Below are 10,376 nucleotides of genomic sequence, written 5' to 3' on the forward strand. Positions count from 1 at the left end.
TGCTGTGCATAGGGTTGTTATGGGTCGGAACCGACTCGATGGCACCTAACAACAAGTATGGTAAGATTACCCTAAATGCTTCTTATAGAATGAAACAGGGAAAAGAATCACAAGAGATCAAATAATAACAAAAATATCTAGATTTAAATCAAGTAGACAAATTTCAGGAAAATCCAGAAGCCTACTTTCCTAGACTATGGACCACAAAGTCTGTCTTCAAGAATTTTAAATTTCTTAATATAAAGATAAATTAGTTCAAAATATAAGATTCACCACTTTTTACTACTCAATGGTTGTTACTATGTTGTTTGGTGCCCTCAAGTCAGTTTTAACTCATAACAATCCTATGCACAACATAAGGAAATACTGCTAGGTCCTGCACCGTTCAATCATTCCTATGTTTGAATCCATTGTTGCAACCACTGTGCCAATCCATCTCACTTAGGGCCTTCCTCGTTTTCACTGACTTGCACTCTAACTTTACACCAAGCATGATGTTCTTCTCCACAGACTGGCCCCTCCTCATGACATGTCCAAAGTACATGACACAAAGTCTCACTATCCTTGCTTCTGAGGATTCTAGATGCACTTTTCCCAACACAGATTTGTCTGTTTTTCTGGCAGTCATGGTATATTTGAAGTCCTGATGTGGCTCTATAGGTTAATGCGCTGGAATGCAAGGTCAGTTTGAATCACAAGGTTGGTGGTTCAAGTTCACCAGCCACTCCTCAGAAACCCTATACAGGGTTGTTATGAGTCGAAACCATTTCAACAGCACTTAACAACAACATGTTATCTTTAATATAATTCAAAGGCATCAACTCTTCTTTGGTCTTCCTTATTCACTGTCCAGCTTTTGCACGATGACTGAAAATACCATGGCTTGCATCAGGCGCACCTTAATCTTCATAGTGACATCTGTGCTTCTTAATACTTTAAAAAGATCTTTTGCAATTTTCCCAATGCAATAAATACATCATTTGAGTTCCTGACTGCTACTTCCATGACTGTTACTTGTTTGTTGTTGTTGTTGTTGTTAGGTGCCATTGAGTCGGTACCGGCTCATAGCGACTCTATGTACAGCACAATGAAATACTGCCCGATCCTGGGCCAACCTCACTATTGTTGCCACGCTTGAGCCCATCGATGCTGCCACTTGGCCAATCTTATCTTGTTGGGGGTCTTCCTTACCAAACATGATATCCTTCTCCAGCGACTGGTCCCTCCTGACAATATGTCCGAAGTATGAGAGACAAAGTTTGGCCATCTTGGTCTCCAAGGAGCACTCTGGCTGCACTTCTTCCAAAATGGATCTATTGGTTCTTTTGGCAGCCCACGGCACTTTTAGTATTCTCCAACAACGCCAGAACTCAAAAGCATCAATTCTACGGTCTTCCTTATTCACTGTCCAGCTTTCGCATGCATATGAGGTTACTGAAAATACCTTATAGATCAAAAAAAATGAAATCCTTGACTTTACTCTCTTCTCCATTTATTACAATGCTGCTTATTGCTCTGGTTGTGAGGATTTTTGTTTTCTTTACATTGAGGTGTAATCTATATTGAAAGCTGTGGACTTTGATCTTCATTAGTAAGTGCTTCAAGTCCTCTTCACTTTCAGTAAGCAAGGTTGTATCATCTGCATAGCACAGTTAGTGAACCTCCTCCAAAGTTGGTTAAGTGCCAAGAATCACTTTCGACTCATAGCAATCCTGTATAGGGCTTTCAAGGAGCAGTTGGTGGGTTTGAACTGCCAACCATGTGGTTAGCTGTCCAGTGTTTATCCTATAGTGCCGCACCAGGCTTCCTTATTCAATGGAACTATTCTAAAAAGGGAGTTCTGGTGTGGCGCTGCAGGATAATGTGCTGGAACGCAAGGTTGGTTTGAACCGCAAGGTTGGCGGTTCAAACTCATCAGCCGCTCCTCAAAATCCTATACAGGTTCGCTATGAGTTGGAATCAACTCGGTGGTACTTAACAACAACTCTGAGAAGGGAACACTGTTTCTGTAGGATAAGTGCTGGACTACTAACCACAAGGTCAGCAGCTACAGTCTACCAGTTGCCTGACAACACCAAGCTTTCTGCTCCCACAAAGGTTTGTTGTTGTTGTTGTTGGGGCTGCTTCAAGTAAGTTCTGACTCATAGAGATTCTATGCACAACAGACAAAACAATGCCCTGTTCTGCGTTATCCTCACAATTGTTGTTATACTTGAGCCCATTGCTACTGCCACTGTGTCAATCCAGCTCATTGAGGAACTTCCTCATTTTCACCAACCCCCTATTTTCCCAAGCATGATATCCCTCTCCGAGGACTGTTCCCTCCTGATAATATGTCTGAAGAATGAGAGACGAACTCTCGGCCACTGTGACTTCTAAGGAGGATTCTGGCTGTATTTCTATCAACACAGATTTGTTTGTTCTTCTGGAAGTCTACGGTACTTTCAATATCCTTCTCCAACACCACAACTCAAACGCATCATTCTTCTATGGTTTTCCTTATTTACTGTCCAACTTTCACATGCATATAAGGCAACTGAAAATATCACAGCTTGGGTCAGGCACATCTTAGTCCTCAAACTGATAACTTTGCTCTTGAACACTTTAAAGAAGTCTTGTGCAACAGATTGGCCTAATACAATATGTCCTTTGATATCCTGACAGCTTCTTCCATGAGTGTTGATTGTGGATCCAAATTGACAACTTCAATCTTTTCTCCATTTATCATAATGTTATTTATTGATCCAGTTGTGAGGATTTTAGTTTTCTTTACACTGAGGAACAATCCATAATGAAGGCTGTGGTCTTTGATCCTCATCACTAAGTATTTTAAGTCCTCTTCACTATCAGCAAGAATGGATGCATCATCTGCATATCACAGATTGTTAATGAGTCTTTCTCCAATCCTAATGCCATGTTCTTCTTTATATAATCCAGCTTCTCAGATGATTTGCTTAGCATACAGACTAAATAAGTATGATGACAGAATAGAGCCTTAGTGTATATACTTCCTGATTTTAAATCATTCCACATCCCCGTGTTCTGTTCAAACAATTGCCTCTTAGTCTATGTAACGGTTCCTTATGAGCAAAATCAAGTATTCTGTAATACCCATTCTTTACAGTGTTTTCCATAACTTATGATTCACAGTCAAAAGCCTTAACATAGTCAATAAAGCACAAGTAAACGTCTTTCTGGTATTCTGTGTTTTCAGCCAAGATCCATCTGACATCAGCAATGATATCCCTCATACCAAGTCCTCTTCTGAATCCAGCTTCAATTTCTGGCAGTTTCCTGTTGATGCACTGTTGCAGCCATTTTTAAATGATCTTAAACAAAATTTTACTTGCATGTGTTATTAATGATGTTGCTCAATGATTTCCACATTCCGTTGGATCACCACTCTTTGGAATGGGCAGAAATATACCTATCTTCCAATTGGTTGCGAAGAGAGCTGTCTTCCAAATTTCTTAGCAAAGGTAAGTTAGTGCCTCCAGTGCTGCATCAATTTGTTGAAACATTTCCATTTGTATTCTGTCAATTCAATTCCTGGAGCCTTGTTTTTCACCAATGCTTTCAGTGCAACTTGGAATTCTTCCTTCAATACCATCAGTTCTTTATCATACGTTACCTCTTAAAAATGGTTGAACATTGACCATATCTTTTTGGCACAGTGGCTCTGTGTATACCTTCCATTTTCTTTTGATGCTTTCTGCATCATTCAATATTTTGTCCATAGAATTCTTCACTATTGCAAGCTGAGGCTTGAATTTTTTCTTCAGTTCTTTCAGCTTTTCTGGTTAGCTTGAGAAATGCTGAGTGTGTTCTCTTTCAGTTTTCTAACTCCAGGTCTCTATACACTACATTATAGTACTTTGCTTTGTCTTCACAAGCTGCCCTTTGAAATTTTCTTTTCAGCTCTTTTACTTCCTCTTAGAAACCCTATTCTATGAGGTGGAACTGACTGAACAGCAATGAGCAACAAAATCATCCTAAAAAACCCAAGCTTACTGTCATCCAGTTGATTTTGACTCTTATAGAGATCCTAAAGAACATAGTAGTACTGCCCTATAGGATGTCAAAAGTTATCATCTTTATGGAAGCTGACTGCCACATCTTTCTCCCATGAAGCCGCAGGTAGTTTTGAACCTCTGACGTTTTGGTCAAGTGCTTAACCAATGTACCACAAGGGTTCATTCTATTCTACCTATCAGTTTTTAATTACTTTTTTCTCCTAAACCATCTCAGTTTGCCAAAAACACCCTGATATGTGAATTCTGGTCTTTTGGGGAAACTCAGGAGAGATTTTGGAAGTTTACTTTTAAAGTTAGACAATAAATATTTCTAAGCTAAATGTGAATTTTGTAACCTCTTGATCCAGCTTTCTCATTTTACAAAAGAAGGGATTTGCCCACAAATGTCCTGCTAATTAGGGACAGAAATGAATATCCAGTCTCTAGACTTCAAATCTTCCTCACTTCTCCAAAGGGTTTGGTTATTTACAAGATAAGGTGAACATTCACAATAATGGCTTAGTATATAAACTGAATTTACCCATTGTTAAATTACCTTAAACTTTAAAAAAAATTTTCTTTTTATTTTTTTACATTATATATAGCGCTTTTATTCATTTTTAAAAAGCTCTTATTATTAATTGAGTGATAGTTTGCAGGGCCGATCACAGTTTTAGACTCAACCAATCATATTTTGTTTCATTGCAATAGTTACAATCCCCTCGATGCACTACTGGGTAACAGTATTTACCTCTATTCCCCCTTTGCTTTTTTTTGGATGCACACAAAACACACAGAAAATATATATTCATTTAAATGACCAAACGGCACATTTTGCAAGCCAGCCTCCTGACCACAGGCACACAGCCTTTCTCATTCCATGGGTCTACAGTTCTCAGCTGCTCTATCTCTATGCCATCGCCTTTACTTCTGTCTCTGGTGTCACTGCTTTTCTGGTTAGGATCCCAAGCTTTACTCATGCTCTTCCCTCTTGATGGTCCTAGGATCCCGTTCCTGAAACGAAAGAAGAACTACTCCCCACTTTTTGTTTCACATCTTCTACCTTTAACAGTTGTGACAACTGCAATTAGTCATGATAACAATTATTCACTATTGAATTGAAATAATGCTATCCAAAAGGATATCATGTTTGGTAAGGTGGACGGGTAAGAGAAAAAGAGGAAGACCCCTCCCCCCACCAGCGAGATGGATTGGCAAAGTGGCAGCATCAATGGGTTCAAGCATGGCAACAATTGTGAGGTTGGCCCAGGACTGGGCAGTGTTTCAGTCTGTTGTGCATAGGGTCGCTATGAGTTGGTACCCACTCGATGGCACCTAACAACAACATCCCCATGCTACCCATTCCCTTTCAACAGATCCATCTGGACAAAAGGAAAACTATTCAGTGGGGATTCTCCCTCATTATGAAAGTAAGCACACTCTTGAAAGTTTGTAAGCCAGTCACTTCATGTCTTTATTTATTTGCTGTTGTTTTTAAGTGCCGCTGAGTCAGTTCTGACTCACAGCGACCAAGGTGAGCTTAAACTACCAACCTTGCGATTCAAACCAACTCTGCAATCCAACACACTGACTCACAGCGCCACACCAATGTCTAAGTTGCCGGTCCCTGTGTACTGAGGGAACAGGCTTGATGCTTGACATGAAAAGTCCATCCATTTCGGTTGGAATTCTGAGCAACTACATCCATAAGCAAAGGTCCAGTTCATCAAATTGTAACAATTTACACTTGCTTCCTGCATCAAACTTTATCGTCCTCCTGTTGAGTTTTGATCAGCAAGTCATCCAAGGTACATCAAATAGTAACTACCAGCAAGTTTGGGCATTCTTGCACTCCTCCCCCAACTTTAGCCCAGCTGGCCGTTTCACTCTTAGCTCTAGCCCCAGTGGCTAGGTCAGGGTCCATGGGCTTAGGAGTTCCCAAATCTCCCTAAATTTCAATGCAGGCAGCACTTCCTCTTCTCTCATCTCAAGGTCAACAGGTGTCTACGGAACATGGTCAAATTCAGCCCATGTCTTCACTGCTGCATTTCCCCCACTTCCACTCACAAGTAGACCAAGGTAGTCACCAGAGAGTCTTAAGCTTTATTTTATAAGATATTTCTCCAAAGACTTTTGTATGTTAAGAGTCCATATAAAAACCATGGCAATGAAATGATATACGATGGAATGAATGTAAAACTAAAGTTCTCTCATGTAAACTATCATATAATTCACAATAAAACATTAAAAAAAAAAAAGAGTCCATATAAAAACCTGATGATGTATTTTACATGTTCACGCGCATCCTAAAAGAATAAAAGTATCACCTATAAGCAAAGGAGTCTTGATGTGGTATTACAGGATAAGCAGTGGACTGCTAGACGCAAGGTTGGTAGTTCAAACCCAAAGCGGCTCCTTGGAAACTCCATATAGAGTCACCATGAGTCAGAACCAACTACATAGCACTGAACAACAAAAGCAGTGAACTACTAACCACAAGGTTGGTGGGTCAAACCCACCAACTGTTAGTTGTCTATTAAGTAGCCGAAAGCACACAGGATTTTTACAACTAATAAACAAAATTTATCTTTTACAACATGCAAAAGTTCTTTTTAAAACAGAGAAACTTAAGTTTTAATTGCACACTCGTCACAATAAAATTTTTATAAAACCGTTCAATAAAATTTCTAAGCTGTCAAATTCTACCTATCAAAACTATAAAGATGTTCTTTGGGCGTCAGCAAGGAAACCAAACATTTCATCAGGCAGTTGAGGAAACAACAACCAGACCCTAGAACCACTCGGGATTGCTGCAAGGGACCTTAATGACCCTGCAGGTACAACAGCAAGTGTCCACATCTAGTCCTATCTGGAGGGCAAACAACATTTCTACCTTACCTTGAAATCTACAGAGAAACACCGGGGATTAGGGTTGAGTCTGGGTACCTATCAGCAACTTAGTTCTTTTCCTTCTTTCAAACTCTAAAAGCAAATTCCTCAGGAAGACAAACACAGACTTTCTAATTTTAGAATTCTACATTTAGAACTCAAAGACAACAAATTATTCACTTCTCAGGGCACAATTATTCTCCCATCCTTTAAGAACTGTTTCTCAGACAAAGTGTAGAAGATTTTATTTTACTGTTTTAGCCGAAAATATATTTGAGTATGTTTACAGAGCTTGAAAAATAATAGAAAATTGGCAGAGGCCATGCGGAGGACCCTAAACATGAAGGGCTCATTGTTAAGCAAGGCCACAATGGGTCTCCCCTTGGAAGGCAAAGCCCCAGGAGGAATCTCATGTGGGGGCTCTGCAGTTTCTGTCTCTTTGTTTTAATCAGCTTATTTTTAATTTTCTTGATTTTATAATAAAGGTTTTCAGTAGAATCTTATTAGGAATTATATTAGAGATTTGAAATTTGTTTTTAGGCACCATTACATGCGTAGTCCTAAAGAATGCTTTTCACACTAACAATAAGTTTCACCACTAGGAAAAACCAGCTAAAGTTTTTGCTAGTTCAATTTTAAGATTACATTCAACATTCTGTGTAGTTTCAGTCAGGGACAATAAGACCTCTAGAAAATTATTTAAGATGCAATTAAGGGCTGAGGGAATAGTAATAGATCATAGGTAGAAATTTAACTAGATGTTTTGTATAGAGAAGTTTTTAGTATAAGGAAGTTGTTCCGTTTCTTCTTAACTACAAAACTTTAAGTGCTTCTTGTTTTTCTTATTTAATCAATCTTGAGAAACAACTGTGTTGTCAGTTACCATAGCAAATAACGTTTAGGTACATGTTGTGATTAATGAATCTATAGAAAATAATAGGTGAAGGTAGAAATAGGAGTTAAGATTTAGAATTATGTTTTAAGGTTAACCTGACATTTTAGGATGTCAGAAAGATTAAGGTATTTTAACAAGATCATTTGTGTAATGCTTCAAAGAAATTGATTGTTATGAGATCATAGTGTATTGTAACAGTATATAAGGAGCTGAAAAAATTAAGTAAAATCATCATCATCATCATAATTCAGCACAAATCATCAACTCCGTGTGATTTCTTCACCAACTCTACATCTCCCTTTGTGAGCCCCCCTAATAAGTTTGTCGGGGCTAGTTCCTGACAGAAAATGGAGAGAAATAGTACAGAAAAACTTTATTTTGGATGAAATAATGGCCTCAAAATTGAACAATACTGAAATTTAAGTCTGACCTATGGTGCTATAAGCACTGGACTGCTAACCACAAGGTCAGTGGCTCAAACCCACCAGCTGCTCCTTGGAAACCCTATTCAGGGTCACCATGAGTCAGAAATGACTCAACAGCACTTAGCAACAACATCAATAGGCGTGTGGGTTCCACACATGCCTCAAACTCCTAGTATAACCCCTTTATGCATTTGGCAAAAAAGAGATCAATGCCACCGATGAGACTTTGCACCTCTAGACGTTTCAAGAAAAAGAGGTTGGGATAAACAACTCTTCAGAACTGATTAGCACCAAAATTCGGATTCCTTTTTTTGTTGTTGCAAATCTTTGGGCTTAGAGTGAGCGCCTACCATTCTTTATCATGGAAGCTGATATTTTTTACTGGAAACACTGGACGGACTCTGAATGTTGAAACAATCCATTTTAAATGATCCTGCGATATGCAGATGATACAACCTTGCTTGTTGAAAGTGAAAAGGACTAAAAACATCTACTGATGAAGATCAAAGAGCACAGCCTCTGGTATGGATTACATCTCAATGTCAAGAAAACAAAAATCCTCACCACTGGACCAATAAACAACAATCTTATCAACAGAGACAAGATTGAAGCTGTCAAGGACTTCATTCTTCTTGGATCAACTATCAACACTCATGGAAGCAGCAGTCAAGAAATCAAATGGTGTATTGCATTAGGCAAATCTGTTGCACAAGACCTTTTTAAAGTGTTGAGGAGCAAAGATGTCAGCTTGAGGACTAAGGCGTGCCTGACCCAAGCCTCGGTATTTGCAAAAACCTTATATGCATATGAAAGCTGGACAGTAAATAAGGAAGACTGTACAAGAATTGATGCTTTTGAGTTGTGGTGTTGGAGGAGAATATTGAAAGTGCCATGGGCTGCCGAAAGAACCAATAGATCTGTTTGGAAAGACGTGCAGCCAGAGTGCTCCTTGGAGACCAAGATGGCCAAACTTTGTCTCTCATACTTTGGACATATTGTCAGGGGGGACCAGTCGCTGGAGAAGGATATCATGTTTGGTAAGGTGGAGGGTCAGAGAAAAAGAGGAAGACTCCCAATGAGATGGATTGGCCAAGTGGCAGCATAGATGGACTCAAGCGTGGCAATAGTAGTGAGGTTGGCCAAGGATCGGGCAGTGTTTCGTTCTGCGGTGCATAAGGTCGCTATGGGTTGGTACTGACTTAATGGCACCTAACAACAACACATGCTCTTTAGCATACAAGCTAAACCCCGATCATCCCATGTTTCAACCCTCTGAAAGAGTAAATTTGCAAAATTATTTTTAAATTACACAAAAATAAATCAAATCTCACCTACACTGAGGATGCATAATAAAGGTTTCTCTCTTTCCAGAAACAGGATGGGTGATGATTTTAGTTATCACTTTGAACTGCTAAGCTATCTGTTATAGAAATTTAATCATAATAAATGTTATTTATTTATACTTAAGGAGCCTGGAGTCCTGGTGTGATACCACAGGATAAGCACTCAACCTAAATGTTGGTGGTTCACACTCAACAGCCGCTCCTCAGAAACCCTATACAGATTCCTTATGAGTTGGAACCCACTCCATAGCACTTAACAACAATGTATTAAAACATATCCATCCTACAGAAGAACTGCTATACTTAAGAATCTCAGTATACAGTTACATACTCAACCAGAACACTTGATTTTGCTCATGAAGAACCTGTACACAGACCAAGAAGGAATACTGAATAGTTTAAAATCAGGAAAGGTGTGCACCAGGGTTGTATTCTTTCACCATAATTATCCAATCTGTATGGTGGTGGTTATGTGCTACGGAGTCAGTTCCGACTCACAGTGACCCTGTACAGGGTTTCTGACGCTATAAATCTTTATAGGAGCAGAAAGCCTCATCTTTCTCCTGTGGAACACCTGGTAGTTTCAAACTGCTGACCTTAAGGTTCGCAGCCCGAATCATAACCACCACACTACCAGAGCTCCTTATCCAATCTGTATGTTGTTGTTGTTAAGTGCCGTCAAGTCGGTTTCGACCCATAGCGACCCTGAACACGGTTTCCGAGGCTGTAAATCTTTATGGGAGCAGAAAGCCTCATTTTTCTCCTGCAGAACAGCTGGTAGTTTCGAACTGCTGACCTTGCGGTTCACAGC

Source organism: Chrysochloris asiatica, unplaced genomic scaffold (assembly GCF_000296735.1).
Source record: "Chrysochloris asiatica unplaced genomic scaffold, ChrAsi1.0 scaffold00022, whole genome shotgun sequence".
NCBI classification, from domain to species: Eukaryota; Metazoa; Chordata; class Mammalia; order Afrosoricida; family Chrysochloridae; genus Chrysochloris; species Chrysochloris asiatica.